The sequence below is a fragment of the Hypomesus transpacificus genome, chromosome 9 (genome assembly GCF_021917145.1).
Source record: "Hypomesus transpacificus isolate Combined female chromosome 9, fHypTra1, whole genome shotgun sequence".
In the NCBI taxonomy this organism is placed as follows: domain Eukaryota; kingdom Metazoa; phylum Chordata; class Actinopteri; order Osmeriformes; family Osmeridae; genus Hypomesus; species Hypomesus transpacificus.
In genome coordinates, this window is record NC_061068.1 from 14108590 (window position 1) to 14114589 (window position 6000).

The window sequence follows — 6000 nt, forward strand, 5'->3', positions numbered from 1 at the left end:
ACCCAATTAAATCCAAGAAGACACAAGCTATTGGCTAATGCCTAACATGGTTTGTCATCGTTAAAGTTTAGCATCGATAAAAATGGAGAAACGAAAGTGCAAGGGAGGCGCAGAAAAGCTTAGAGAGAAAAAGCTAAAAAATATACAGGCGGATGCCGCAAAATGTACAAACATTTCGGGCCTTAAACCAAAAATGCCAGGGCCGATTTTCGGTCCCAGTCCTGGTGGTCACCCTATTTGACACATGCGCGAGCTTGGCGAGACGCACACACACCCATTCTGGAAATGGTGTGCTGACCAAGTCCCCCACCCTTGGTCTTTAGCTCCGAATATATGAATATACATTTTTCGGCGGCCATTGTTGTTTTTAACTGGAATTGCCCGATAGCCGTGTTGGAGGCAGCCACGTTCCGTAAATCCTATTTTTACACATTTTAAACAAATGTGTTTACATGCCCAACCAAAATTTCTCAAACATCATGTGGCACGGCCTAGAATCGATCCGGCAACCTTCTGATTACGAGCCCGATTCCCTAACCGTTCACCCACCTGACTCCCAAAGAAAAAAAAGCATATCCTGTAATTGTTCACGTGTTCTGCTACATCTTCAGAAAGTTTCGTTCATCCACAGAGCAAACCACTGGAGCTCAAGTATCACTTTGAGCACAGAGTAGGTCATGATCTCCTATTTCAATGTTACAACTAATTCACAACTTGTTTGACACAAACAACAAACTGTAACTGATAACCAGGAACCAGTTCCTACAGTGTGTGTTTACCTTCTGTGATGGCTGTTAGTTTAACAGACCGGTAAGAGATTACACACAGCTGGAGAGCATATATGCTAAGCATATATCTACAAAATGAGTAAATTTTACAAGCTCAAACACAGACTCTCTCTATTACACCCCCCCCCCCCCCACACACACACACACACACACAGAAATTGAATAGATACTCTGTTGAATTGTCAGCGCCATGTATTAAATATTTTCTTCTGCAAGTCAGAGCAATTATTAATAACAACAAAAACACTAATAATAATATGATTAATGAAACACCCCCATTCCTTCGACCCATACAACCCGCCCCCCTTTGACCCCCTGGGGGGGGGGGGGGGGGGGGGGGGGGGGGGTCACTCTTGCCTGTATTCAAAACTTGAGAGCCCTGGGTCTACACCAAAAAAGACGAGCAGGGCAGCCTTCAAGAAATGTTGCAATTGTGCTTTTAGCCAGATGTTTTTTTTGTGATTTGTGCAAAACTTGCAAGTGGAGTGACACTGCGTCCTGGGGATACTGTACATTGTTTTGACGTTAGCCTCAGAGTCAGAATCGGCTCGCTCACTGGCAGTGTGTAAACTATTTTCTATTTCACTCAATTCTACTTCAGAAACGTCAGGGAAGACTACTTTTTGTAGACAAGAGCCTGCTGAAGATAGCCAGTCTAAGGATCTTTCAAGGCGAGCCTGTTTCATTTGTCGATTGCCTGAGAAAGCGACCTACGTTAGCCAGGCTAGTTTATTCTATTCATGGGTTTCATGTGATGTCACACAGGGCTTGAGTCGCCATTTTAAGGACGGAAAAGATGCCGTCTATCTGCTGTGCTGTGGGCTGTGATAACAGCAAATCACAAAAAAGCCTACATAAATTTACCTTTTACAATTTGAGTTACAGCCAACAAAGGCTTGTTCACCGCTGACTGTGGGGTTCCTCTCTCTCCATGTTAGCGTAGTAAAACTATTGAAGATTGCACCAGACATGTCAATGCAAATTATATTTCCCTTTGAATATCAGCTGACTGTAATCCAGCTGACGATCTCCACCCAACGTTCTGCAGTTGTGACATCTGTGTTTGAACCTTGTCATGCCGTTAACCCTCTCCTGCTGATAGTGCATTTGGCTATCTGTGAACACTTCAGACTATATGCTTTGTGTTTGGGCACACATATTCTTACAGTCAAATGGGAAGTGAAACATTAGGGAAGTACTGAGTTAGTGTCAGTTTATTTGTATCTAAAGGTTCTTGCTATATTACGAAGGACCATGACAGTGGAACCATGCTGAATAAACATTATACCGGGCTGTACACAGTCAAATACTACACACACCTGTCAGATACATGTTTAAAATAAGCAGGTTAAAACAATGTTTTTCATCTTTAAGCGTGTGTTCTCTGCGTTTTCTTTCTCTGATGATTTTTTATTTAAACACCTATATGCACACCTGCTTACACCAGAAACATTGACTGTTCATGTAAAACATGTCTTGGTACTTTACTATGCTGGAGAGCTATAACTGCAATCAGGGACGGACTGGCAGCAGCAAGCCCAAGAATGTGGTGTCAAGGGGCCCCAACTTGATACGCCAAATTCAAACTGACACGTTTATCGATACAAATGAATTAAAACCACAATCTGTCATTTGTATTGTTTATTTGGGGCTCTAATATTGGATATATTCTGGTTCCTGCTCCCTCCTATGCCTTCCTTGGTCAGTGCCCAGGTGTTCACCTGCTTGTTTACACTGGACAGTAAGGATCTAACAGACATCAGTTTTACTGCTGGGCTGAATGCAATAAATAATTGATAAGCAGGCCTAGTGTAGAGAATTTAGATTACTTTACGCTGTTTAAATAAGTCAGTTATCTTTGCACACATTACAGTTGGAGCCAATGAAGGGTTGTTCACCTCTGACTGTGAGGTTCCTCTTATTCTCCATGTTAGCATAGCAAAACTATTCAAGATTGCACCACACGTGTCAACGCAAATAAGATTTCCCTTTGAATATCTTCATCAAAGCCCTCGCAAGAAAATTCATGAACTTCCCAATGGCCGTCCCGCGGCTGACTGTAATACAGCTGAGGATCTACATGCAAAGTTCTGTAGTTGTGACATCTGTGTTTGAACCTCGTCATGCTGACCGTTAACCCTCTCCTGCTGATAGTATATTTGGTCAACACATTAATTCACACATACATGGTATTCTACACTGGATCACTCCCAGTAATAACTCAACACACTCAATTTACATTTATATTTAGTCGATTAGCAGACGCTTATCCAAAGCGACGTACAAGGGAGAGAACAATCAAGCAATACATTTACTCATCAACTTATGAACATGTTTTACGCAGGATCACTCCCAGTGGTGCCTCTTTGGCTTGCAGACACACCCCTACAGCCCAGGGCCCTGTGTGCCGAGAACGAGGAATCTTAGCAGTTACGTTACAGTTAGTTCTCTCTATATTCTCTGATTTCACGAATGTTCGTTACATTTTTACACAGGTTTCCAGAACAAGAATGTAGCGCGTGCCCTGCTCCCTGCTGTAGTACTTAATGGATGCTGTCCACCTAAACGGTGCTGAAATGTCCCCTAGTTTGGTGATATCAGCTGACTTAAGAGGCAAGGGTCTGATTTGCATATAAGGACAAAACATTTACATTTAGTCATTTAGCAGACGCTTTTATCCAGAGCGACTTACAGTAAGGAGGGACATTCTCCCCAAGGCAAGTAGGGTGAAGTGCCTTGCCCAAGGACACAACGTCATTTCGCACGGCCGGGAATCGAACCAACAACCTTCTGATTAATAGCCCGACTCCCTACCCGCTCAGCCATCTGACCCCCCAAAACAGGGAAGACTACATTGTTTAAAGCTTTTCTTTATCTTTTTTAATCTTTTTTAATCTTTAATCTTTTTTAATCTTTAATCTTTAAAGTGTAAATGCAGGGTAGATAAACATAAAGTGGGCATTCCTGGATGTGGACCACAGAACAAAACATGGAACTGCAATGGGGATAAGCTTTCTACCTCACCCTTAGAGATAATGGCATGGGTCTTATAGAGCCCAGTGCTAATGAGGTAAGAGTTTGTGAAGAAACCTTTTAATGAAGATACCTTCAAGTCACCTCAAACTGGTCTAATTGTGCTACAATTTCTGAGTGATCTATTTCATGTGTTTGGTATTAGAGGTACCATGAGCGGCCTGTTACTAAAGCAAGAACTTCTGACTAACAGAACCTTTTCTCTGATCGTAAATGAAAGCACTCGTTCGTATGACATGCCTAGCCTTTAGCACAGTAGAGGGGGAAACATGCGATGCCAGATCTTATTAGGGATATGGGCCCATTACTGTGCTGGCCTCTGCTGCAGAGGAAGCGAGAGGGACTGGAGACTAAAATGGAGAGCAAATTGCAGAGCAAAATGAAGAGAGGAATGGAGAGGGACTGGGGATTCCACCTTGTTTCTATTTGACCACTTTCTAAGGGGAAATCATTAATTCCCATGGTTTCTCCAATCACTGTTGACATTCAGTTGTACTTGTATTTCCCCCAGGATGACCCCACAGTATCGGTCAGCATTCTGCGTGCCTCAGTGATATTTCAGCTTGGATAATGGATTGTCACCTTCAACTCAATCTTTCGATAATCTGAGCTCCTTGTACTCCCAGCCAAACCGGCTATCCCACAAAATAGTACCAACCAGCTTGGTTCATCTTCATTGACCCCAGTTAAATGTGCACAAAAATTAGGATTGTCCCGAGGTCTTGTTGGTTCACACTCTATAATATTAGGAAGAATATAGACCCAATCACACAGAATGCTACACAACTTATTGTGCAGGCCCTGGTTATGTCTAGACTATCGCAATGCAATTTTAACAGGCCTCAATGCATTTGTAGTGAGACTGTTGCAGAGTACTCAAAATGCGGGAGCACATTTGGTTAAGTGCTATGATTTAGCTCTATTCCACATCTCACGAGACAGCATTTCCAGTGGTGCGGCCACCGCTACGGTATGGGTCACGTGGTTTGGCATAAGCATAAAGTCAGAAGATAAAATCCGCCGATAAAAATACGTCTCCATCATCGACCCCGCCAAGCCATCCCGCTTGAGGCGCAGCAGTCAAAGCGGAGCGGGAGCCGTTCGCCCCGTGCCCGGAGCGCAGCCCAGCCCAGGGCCAGCGGGGCGCGGGTCTTGACGGCAAGCCTGGGGGATAGACTGCGGAGGTGATGATGCCCCCTCCCCCCTCAAAGGAGCTCGACTATGCGGTCTGTGTCTATGGAATGAGCCGTGAACATCGGTATTCCACCAGCCGATAATTCCCGCAAAAATATTCCTAATTAAGAGACTCCCATGACAGCACCACTTTCACCATCACAACTCAAAGGTGCCCGTGAAATCGATGCAGAGGTCGTGCGCCTGCTCAAGCTCGATGGCGATGAAGCCCTCTTGATAGTATTGTTGCCCATCATGGGCCCATTCAAATCGCTGATGCTGAGGTGCTCAGGCCGGCCAGCTGGATGCATTCTGCGAACAGTTTCACGGTTTTGGGCATTTTGCCAAGCTGCTTGAAGCCATGGCCACCGGCATCGCTGATGGGAACTTCAATGATGTGCTGGAGCGCTAGGCCTGGAATTTTTGGGCTCAACCCAGGACGTCAAAGAGCAACACATCAGTCACCCGTACACTGTTTTTGTCCCTCGGTCACGATGGTGAAGCTGTGACAGGTGGCGCTTGTGATACAACCCGTGATGTCGGGATTGTTTCTGCAAATAACCGAAACCTGCTTGTGATAATACATGGTATTCGCGATCAGCTCTCGATCAGCTGGCGCGCGCGGTCATCTTCTAAACTGATACCCACGTTTGCACTTGGCGGCCATCAAATCAGCCAAGGCGTTCAGCGCATGGCCCTCATCTGAGTGATGGTCAATCCGCACCTTTTCCGGGCTGCCAACCCGGACCCATTCGCGGATCAGCGACGCGCCACCAAACAGATCGTGCTGCACCGTCATAAAATAGAACCGCCACATATTTTTGGCGGGCACATCACGGCGTAAATGCTGACGATCCGGAAACACCTTGAGTTGGTCCGCATCAAAGTTCCTCAGTGCAGCATGTCCGATTTTTCCAAGGTTTCCAGCATCTGAGCCCGCACACGTTTGCACGACTGGATCGCCACATTCATTTCCTTTTCTGCGATGATACTCAGATCACGCACC